The 9,621-nt window shown below is 35.2% G+C and overlaps 1 pseudogene across 1 annotated transcript; it reads right to left on the reverse strand.

The window, feature by feature from the left end:
* Positions 1-427: 427 nt before the first annotated feature.
* LOC143632446 (uncharacterized) lies at positions 428-6,199 on the reverse strand (annotated as a pseudogene). Its single transcript, XR_013153517.1, has 11 exons — positions 6,161-6,199; positions 5,257-5,433; positions 5,097-5,149; positions 3,924-3,989; positions 3,715-3,822; positions 3,536-3,602; positions 2,812-2,896; positions 2,550-2,707; positions 1,885-1,989; positions 1,339-1,554; positions 428-616 (listed from the first exon to the last, which is right to left on the reverse strand). The product of XR_013153517.1 is annotated as an uncharacterized LOC143632446 (transcript).
* Between the last annotated feature and the right edge of the window lie 3,422 nt (positions 6,200-9,621).

Below are 9,621 nucleotides of genomic sequence, written 5' to 3' on the forward strand. Positions count from 1 at the left end.
AGTTTATATATATATATATATTAAATCATATTAATAACAATAATAGTTTAATAGTAGTTAAAGTTAAATTTCAGGTCGGTAATGTTAAGTTATATAAATAAACAGCACATCACGTTCATAAAGGCTTTTGTGCCTCGGCAAACCAAACGGCACCTTAAAGAACATGGTCAATGCAGAATACAAAGCAAACTACCAACCAAACAGCACCTTAAAGAACATGGTCAATGCAGAATACACCAATCGTATTAATAATACCATGCAGGAAAAGATCATGCAATTTTGTCTTGGACACGCGGCCCATAAATTGCAACCTTCGCGCATACAAGATGCCAAATAACGTATTTATTTATTTTTTAAGAGCAAAATCAAATGAGAACAAGTCACTAGTGTTCCAATGAAATGCATAGCACAGTACGATAGGAAAAAAGAATACAATGGAGTAACTAGCAACAGTTGCAACGAATTTAACAAATCTTGTTCCATCACTGAAGTATCTGACTGCCATAATCAGAGTTAAACTTTTCATAACGAGGTGCGTGCAGATGTGCAGAAGGCCTTGTGTTCTTTATCGCCATTTGAATGTCTTCGTGCTTGATTGGTCCAACCTTCGGCAGCTCTGCAAATAAGTTATCCAGATGAATACAGAAATAATGGTATTTGCAGGGTAGCCTGACCCAACCCATTTCACCATTTACTAAAAAGGGTCACGTTTGACAGACCCCGTTTTACCACTTGTTATAAAGTTACACGTTCTGGCCCGGCCCATTTCAGCACTTGCTAAAAAAGTTTCACGTTTTGACCCAACGTATTTCACCACTTGCTAAAAAGCAGCATGTTTAACATAGCCCATTTCACCACTTAATATAAAGTTACATCTTTGACCTGGACCATTTCACCACTTGGTGTAAAGGTACATGTTTTGACTCGGCAACTTTCACCACTTACCGTAATATTACACGTTATGACCAGGCCCATTTCACCACTTACTGTAAAGTTGCATGTTTTGACCTGGCCCAAACGTTTTGACCTGACCCGTTTAACTATTTACAATGAAGTTACACATTTGACCCAGCTCATTTCACCATTACTAAAATGCTACACGTTTTGGCCCGGCCCGTTTCACCAATAGCAAAAAAGTTACACGTTTTGGCCTAATCTGTTTCCTCACTTGCTAAATAGTTATACCTTTTGACCCAACCCATTTCACCACTTACTATAAAGTTATACGTTACCCAACCCGGTCATTTTGCCACCTTTAGAGTATAGGACAGTAAAATTTTATATAAGTTTACCAAAATGGGGAAAAGAAGGTGCAAAATGTGATAAAACGCAACATACCATCATCAGGCAAGATATCTTGTTCAAGAATTGCCATAACGCGTCTCAGAGGTTGCATGGCAGCCTCTTTGCATAACAATCGTATATCAGAACCCAAATAACCTTCCGTCTTCTCCACCAGCAAATCATAAGGTAGTGTCTCTTCGTCCGGTGCTGAAGGCAATAATTCCTCAAACATTGCTTCCTTGCTTCGGGCTCCGGTAGAGGTACAAGAATCTTGAATAGTAGTTAAAGAATCACTAAATAACATACGATCCAGACTTCAGTCAACCGGACCTGTTAAAGAATTATCCATTTTGACCCGACTCGTTACAGAATTATCCATTTTGGCCCGACCCGTACAGAATTATCCATTTTGACTTGACTCATTAAAGAATCATCCATTTTTACCCGAACCAGTTAAGAAACAACCATTTTGACCTGACACATTAAAGAAGTATCCATTTTTTACCCGAACCAACCTTGACCTGTGGGCCACTTTTACATATTCAAAAGATTAACAAAATATAAAAACGATGTAGTTTAACTGTTTTAAGAGTAGGATACTCTCTTCTCAAGACGCCTGAGCATGGCAGCATCAAGTTCCCAAGGGAGGTTTGTAGCCGCCAATACAAACACGAGCTCGTCTGTTTTTGTCAGACCATCCATCTGCAATCACAAGTGCGAATGATTGTGTGTTAGTTCATAATATGAAGGGTGTATACAAGCCAAGTCGTTTGTGGACTACTCGAGAGTGACTCGCTAAAAACTCGAATCGATCCAAGCTTAAGCAAGCTCGAGCCTAAAAATAAGTGTGTTCAATAAACGAGCCCGGGCCGAACCCAAGCTTCACTTATAAAGCTCGAGCTGACTCGTGAGCCTAAACGAGCCTATTGTTGATGTAACTTTCATTTGATGTACTAAATATATATTTATATAATAATTATTAGATATATAATTATGATAAAAATAATAAAATAATTTATTATATATAAATATTATAATTAAAATTTTAAAAAAATAAAAATAATTATATATGTAAATAAATTACTTTATAAATAATTAATGAGCGGAGCCCGAGCTTGAAACTCTACTCACGAGCTAAACTCAAGCTCTCATAAGTTACATGAGTCAAGCTTTAGCCTACTCAAGCTCAGGCTCAGCTCATTTACACCCCTAAATTAATATGTACTAAATGAATATTCAAAGACAGTAAGTTGGTGAAATCAAATAATTAGTAACTCTGTTTTGAGACGTCTACTTGATTCATGTTCACTTCTTGATTCACCACGTTGACTAATAATCGCATCAATTTCATCCAGAAATATAGTTGACGGTGCATGATGTCTTGCAAGCTCAAACAACACTTTCACCAACTTCTCAGAGTCACCTATTATTAATATACACACAGACACATATATATAAGGATATCCGCTACCCATAATTTGATGTTTCTGAATTTAGAACTTGCAGTAACAGTAAACAGTGACATACCACGCCATTTGCTGACAATGGATGACGCTGAAATGTTGAAAAATGTAGTATTGCACTCGGTTGCAACAGCTTTTGCAAGCATGGTCTGCAGAATCAAACAATATTTTCAGTAGGGGCGTGTCTGAAACCGATATAACTGAATCATAATCGAGCCTATATAACCGAACCCAAAAACACGGACAGTTAGGTTTTTGGTTAAAAAACGAGTTTTTTGTTTGTTTCGGTTTGGTTATGAACCAAAAACAAAAACTGAACTGACTGGAACCCAACCAAACCAAACCGAAAAAACCTATTTCAAGTCATTTATAAGAAGTTAAAAAATGGTTTAGGCCAAAAATTTAAGTTCTAGATGCGTAATAATCAATTAATCATTGATTAACAAAAAAGTTTAAGCCAAAGTTTCAGGCCTAAATTCATTACACTTCTATTTTCAGCCCAAAATTTTGTGGTAAAACCAAAACAACTAATACCACACTGAACCCATTTCAAAAACCAGAAACCAAAAGAACAGAAACCAAACCATTTTCAGAAACACAAAAACAAATTTTCGTTTTTTTGGTTCAATTTGAACCCAAAACCAATCCAAACCCCTTATTTTCAGCTCAAAGAAAAAGAAAGTAGAAAAAAACATCGTATTAAATTTTCCGAAGCAGGATAAGTTATAAAAGAGTCAAAACGCTTAAACAAATAATGAGAAAAAGGTAAAAAATAAGAAGCTTGAAACCTTTCCGGTTCCTGGAGGGCCAAACAAGAGAATGCCTTTCCATGGGGATAAAAGCCCGGTGAAGTACCTATATATGGACCAAGAGCAATTCGACAAGTATTTTACATTTTTACCCTCTTGCTTGCGAAGAACTGTGATGTGTTTAATACTTTAATGATTAGCATAAGTATTATACTTACTTGGGATATTTTATTGGCAGAACAACTGCTTCTTTAAGCAGGCGTTTTGCATTTTCTAACCCCTTTATGCTCTCCCACTTCACATCAGGACTACCACGAATAATATCCCTACATATGCAGTATTTATAAGGTAATTAATGTATATTTAGAGCGAGTATGCTAAGTAACGAAGATATTAAAAAAAAGAGCTTGAAAATCTGAGCCAATACCTACTTAAACTCTCAGCCAATGTTCGCATTTCTGCTGATTCAAAAGGTGGAAGCAGAGATATTTTCCTGAAAAAATAATTAAATAAAAAAGTTAAACTTAATCAACATAAGGTTTGTACTTTAATTGGTGCGTCACAGTGTACTTTTTGCTTTGGTATATGTTATTTCATCATATAATGGGTCAAATTTGTTAATATTTTTATACAAATGAAAATTTGCACTCCCTCCATGTCACATGGTTTAAAAAATGTTTCGAAACATTTCATCATTAATCACTCATTAGTCACAGGAAACTAAGTCTAGGACTTGGGTATTCAGGAACCGAGAATGACAAAGCAAAATCTAGTGTCCCTATGCTAGAGTGCTAGTCAACCAAACAATAAAGCGTAGTGAAACCTTTGCTCAAACCCAGTCTTCAGACACTTCATAGCTTCACTTATCAAAAATCCTTACTAATCAAAGAGGATTTCATCAAGTGAAGAGTGAGAAGACAGACACTAAACCAGATCAGAACAAAACCCTCCCGACGTTTCATAGTTCAATGTCAGCTAGCACTGTAGAAGAGTGGGATGCTTGATTTCTCTGTGATCTTCTCAGTTCCTGAACTCCCAAGTTCATAGATCTAATATTCTATAACGAATGAGTAATGCATCTCGGACTTCAATTCTCTATGTTCATCTCAATTCCAAAATTTCCAAGTTCCTAGACCTAAATTTCTTCTCAGCTCCTGAATTCTCATCCTCTTCAAGCCCAAATTAGACACAAAAAACATTTTTTTAAAGTATGGCTCTAAAAAAATGGGGGCCCAAATCCCTTGCTTCACTTGGATCACCCTTGGACCAGCCCTGCAAGCCACAATACTCCACATCTACATTCTACAAACCATAATCCATATATGCGGGTACAATTATACCCTTTAAGCTTCTAATTCACATTTTTATGTCCTAAAAATATAAAAGTTTTAGTAGCAAGTTTGCATATTTAACTAACATAGAACATGAGTTGAATGAAGCTATACATTATTAAATTGGTGCATTGCATATTTGCATGACCATTGACCATTTTACCTTAAAAACTTACAAATGGATCCAACCCTAGAATAACCAAAACTCAAACAAATTTAACAAGTTACCAAGAAAAACCAACTAGCAAGAATTAGAAAAGAAAGCATACGGTTTCTCAGCATCTGACAATGCAACTCCATTGGATGTTGAATTCTCTCTTGCCTGAATAAAACAAAATATTAATACAAACATGAAACAATGCATATGCTGTAATCAAAGTAAGACTTGTTTTTAGTTTGCTATATTAGAGTGATAAAGATCAATAGTACCTGTCTATACTGTTCATATATTGATAACTCAGATGTATTGTTCGGGTGTCCATTTCCATTTGACGAGTTCCCATTGCTTGAAGGCTGAGCGGCAGTCTGTTGACCATTTGCACTAGCATCTTTTGGAGTGACTTCCCTTTTCCTCCCAAACTTAATATCATAAAACATCTTAAAATCCTAGATGTAGAAGAAACACAATTACAGTAACATAATCACATTATCATTAATCAGCTTCAAACTGTTTCTAAAAAAATCAAATCAATTAAGCTAAGCTGCAAAACACATAATTCAAATCAAATAAGTTCAGTTCTAAACCCTAACCGCACAAAATTCTCATTTCTACACAAAAACGATTCCGATTCCGTAAATTCACACCAAGCAACTAACATTCACATGTTCACAACTTCATACTCTACCGATTGCATCTGATTTGACTAAAATTCACAAAGAAATACGAAATTTAATTCACTTCTCAGTTCTAAACCCTAACCGTAGAATAGTTTCTGATTCTACAAATTCGCAGCTAAATTAGCATGTTCATACTACCGATTGCATCCGATTTGACTAAATTTCACAAAACGAAATACGAATTCAAATAACATCTCAGTTATAAACCCTAACCGTACAATAGTTTCCGATTCCACAAAATCGAAGCTAAAATTAGCATGTTCATAGTACCAATTGCATCCGATTCGACTTAAATTTCACTAGCATCAAGTAATAATCACAAAACGGAATACGAATCTGAACAACTTCTCAATTCTAAACCCTAACCGTACAACAGTTTCCGATTCTACAAAATCGAAGCTAAAATTAACATGCACATGCTACCGATTGCATCCGATTTGACTTAATTTCACTAACATCAAGTATAATAATGAGAAAAGGAAATAGGTAAGGCTACCTGAAAGGACCAGCGAGTGAGTGAAGGTTCATCTGACATTGTAATGAATCTCAGCACAGCAGAAAGAAGAGATTAGAAGAAGTTGAAGATTAGAGATCTGGATGCGTGTCTGTTTTATTCACTCACTCGTTACACCAATCGGAGAACAAGAGGAAGAAAGAAGTATGAAGTAGAATCAAGCAGAAGAAGATAGTTGGCAAGCTGTAGTGTAGAGTGAATAATAGCGTGTAATTTGGCCATGTGCCAAAGATGCCCATTTCTAATATCATGTTTTTTCCTAAAATGGAGTTCACGAAAAAAATTTATTCGATTTAGGCACGTAAATGAACCAAACGTTTGGTTGGTGCATTGTTTGTTAATGTTTGTTTATTTAATAAATGAATGAACATGAACGCATGTTTCATTTATTTATGTTCGTGAACGTTCATTTATGTTCATTTATGTCCGTTTATTATTTATGTTCGTTTATGTTTATTTACATATTACCATAAAATAATTAAATATTATCTTGAAGAGTCATGTACTTAGGTGTTGTTTGTTTTTCAGAGGTAAAATGTCTGCAGTCTGCGGACCACATCTGCAGGCATCTATAGCAGACGAGGTGGACCAAACCTCTGCAGTCTGCAAGAAGAAGACTGTTTGTTTTTAACGTCTGCAGACTGCTAAAATAAAACATAAATTTTTAAATAAGCTGAAATTTAAATAAAAAAGTCATTCAACATCGAAATTTAAATAATAGTCAAACAACACTGAAATAATATTTATAAAACCACAATAACATTTTTCTTTAAATAATTTGTTCGGTACTTTGTATTAACTGCTCAACAATTTCATCTTGCACAATACACACATATTGGATTTACATCTAGTTTAATTCTGTACTTTGCAGTCATACTTGTAAATGTCTTGGTTAAAACCCGGGCTCTTGCTTCATATGCATTTCATTTGATGGCTCAAAAATCATTCTCTGAAAGTATCAAGATAGATAATTTAAAACAAAAAAAGATTTGACCAGTTTTACCCAAACCCATTTTGACCATAACTAAAATACCTTTACCTGGTTTGTAGGACTATGAGGTAAAATATAACGAGCAAGATCTTCGTTAAGTGATACACGAAATGGAGGCCCCGGCACATACCTCATGCCGCATTTAAAAAATAAATAAAATAAAATAGTAATAATAATAATAACAGGAATTATCAAATAAAGCTAGTTTAGTTATCGAGCTTGAACTAGAGCCTTGTATGGGAAGGTCGTTTAGACTCGTCAAGCCTTAACAAGCCATATAAAAAAAAGAAAAATTGAGCATAAACAAAATAATAATGAAAAAATAAATATTAAATGAGCCGATTTCGAGCTGAGCCCGAGCTTAGAAAACAAGTGACAAGCCAAGGTCTCTTTAGAAAAAGAGCTCGAAACAAACTGATCTCAAGTTATTGTAGGTCAAAACGACTAAACAAGTCGAGCTTGGGCTCGGGTCGGCTCGTTTACACCCCTATTGACAACAACAAAATCCCATAGTAATCAAATTAAGAATGACCACTATTAACATCATAATATATCATAAACAACAACAATAGAAACAATCTGGATCAATTCATTCCCTTACGAAACCCTAAACAGTAATTGAAATCAAACCTAAACATAAATAAATCAAACTTAATAAAATTCTTAACTAGCAATTATCAAGATATCAATTATCATTGGACAAGAAGCTTACCTTGTTGATAGATATAGACAATAGGTCGGCGGATGCAGGTGGTGAACGGTGGCTGGAGGTGAGCGCCGACTGTAGGGGACCGGCGGCTGGAGGTCGCCGGAGGTGGATGATGCAGGTGGTGTTCGGCGCAACGGAGGTGGAGAGGCAGGCGGTGGCGCACCGGAGGTGGAGGAGGCAGGTGGCGGCGGCGACGCACCGGAGGTGGAGGGCAGGGGTGACGGGATGGATGAAAGGGGCTAGGGTTTTAGAGATTTTTGAGGGACCTGAGGAAGACGGAAGAAAGAATGAATGATAATTTTAGAAGATGTTTGAAAGATTTAAAAGTGGGTGTTCCATGTCTGCGCGAAGAGGCGCGCAAACGTTTTTTAATGAAATGTCTTTCGAAAAATAAACAGTCTGCAAATTTAAACGTCTGTGCGTGGTCTGCAAGGCGCAGACAAAAGAGGTCAATAAGATCTTTTGTGAAAAAACAAACACCACCTTAATGATTTTATACTTATTCATTTTGTGTATTTATGCTGGTCTTTGTTTTTATTCATTTGCGTTAGTTTGCGCGAAGAGGCGCGCAAACGTTTTTTAATGAAATGTCTTTCGAAAAACAAACAGTCTGCAAACTTAAACGTCTACGCGTGGTCTGCAAGGCGCAGACAAAAGAGGTCAGTAAGATCTTTTGTGAAAAAACAAACACCACCTTAATGATTTTATACTTATTCATTTTGTGTATTTATGCTGGTCTTTGTTTTTATTCATTTGCGTTAGTTCATTTATGTTTGTTTATATTTGTTTATCTTTATTACGTTATGTTCATTTATATTCGTGAGCTGTTGGTTTAGAATAAACAAACGAATATAAACAAACACAAACACGTTCCTTTTTTAAAAAAACGAATACGAACATAAAATATGTGTTCGTGTTCGTTTACAGGCCTAACCGAATTATATGATTCTAACAAAAAATTATTTGTTTTTATTTGTAATCGTTTTGAGTTTAATGAGAAATGTCAAAAGTAGGGGTGGCAATCTTGACCCAAACCATTTCAAATGGATTAATTTGGGTTGTTTTGAAAATTAAATAAGCTGGTTTGGGTCAAGGATTAAGGAGTTTAACTAAATGTGTCAAAATTGGTCATTTGAAATTTCATCTTGTTATTTTCGGGTCAAAATGGGTCGCCATATTCAAAGAAATGGATCGATGTGGGTTAGTCTCGTAAAGAAATGTGGCAGCTTTCGGATTGGAACGGGTTTCAGCACGAGACAGGTTTCGGCATGAAACGGGTATGAGATTGGAACGGGTTTCGATTCAGGTTTCAAGCCAACACGAGTTTTCACATAGGATGGGTTGGGTTTTGATTTCTTTTTGGTCGATTCCAGGCTCGTTTTTTGTTTTTATTTCGTTTTGTCCTATTTTTTTAGTTTCGTTTCAATTTTTTTAGTTTCGTTTTGATCGATTTTTTTTATTTCGATTGATTTGGTTCGGTTTTGGCTTTTTGTTTCATTTCTGTTGATTTTTGGGTTTCCATTCGATTTCTCGGTGGGTTTTTTTATGGAACGAGGACAATGAATGAAACATTTTAGTTTTTTTTTTGTTTTTAATTTATATTTTGAGTTATAAGTTTTTTTTATTATTATTTTTGAATGTTTTTTGAGAGGATTTTGATCTTAATACAAAACCCCATAGAAAAAAATTCAAAAAAAAAATCATAATTCAAAATATGAATAAAAAATAAAAAATCTAAAAGTA

Source organism: Bidens hawaiensis, unplaced genomic scaffold, assembly GCF_021521415.1.
Source record: "Bidens hawaiensis isolate Kalapana, Puna unplaced genomic scaffold, B.hawaiensis_p1.1 tig00006390_1, whole genome shotgun sequence".
Lineage (NCBI taxonomy): Eukaryota > Viridiplantae > Streptophyta > Magnoliopsida > Asterales > Asteraceae > Bidens > Bidens hawaiensis.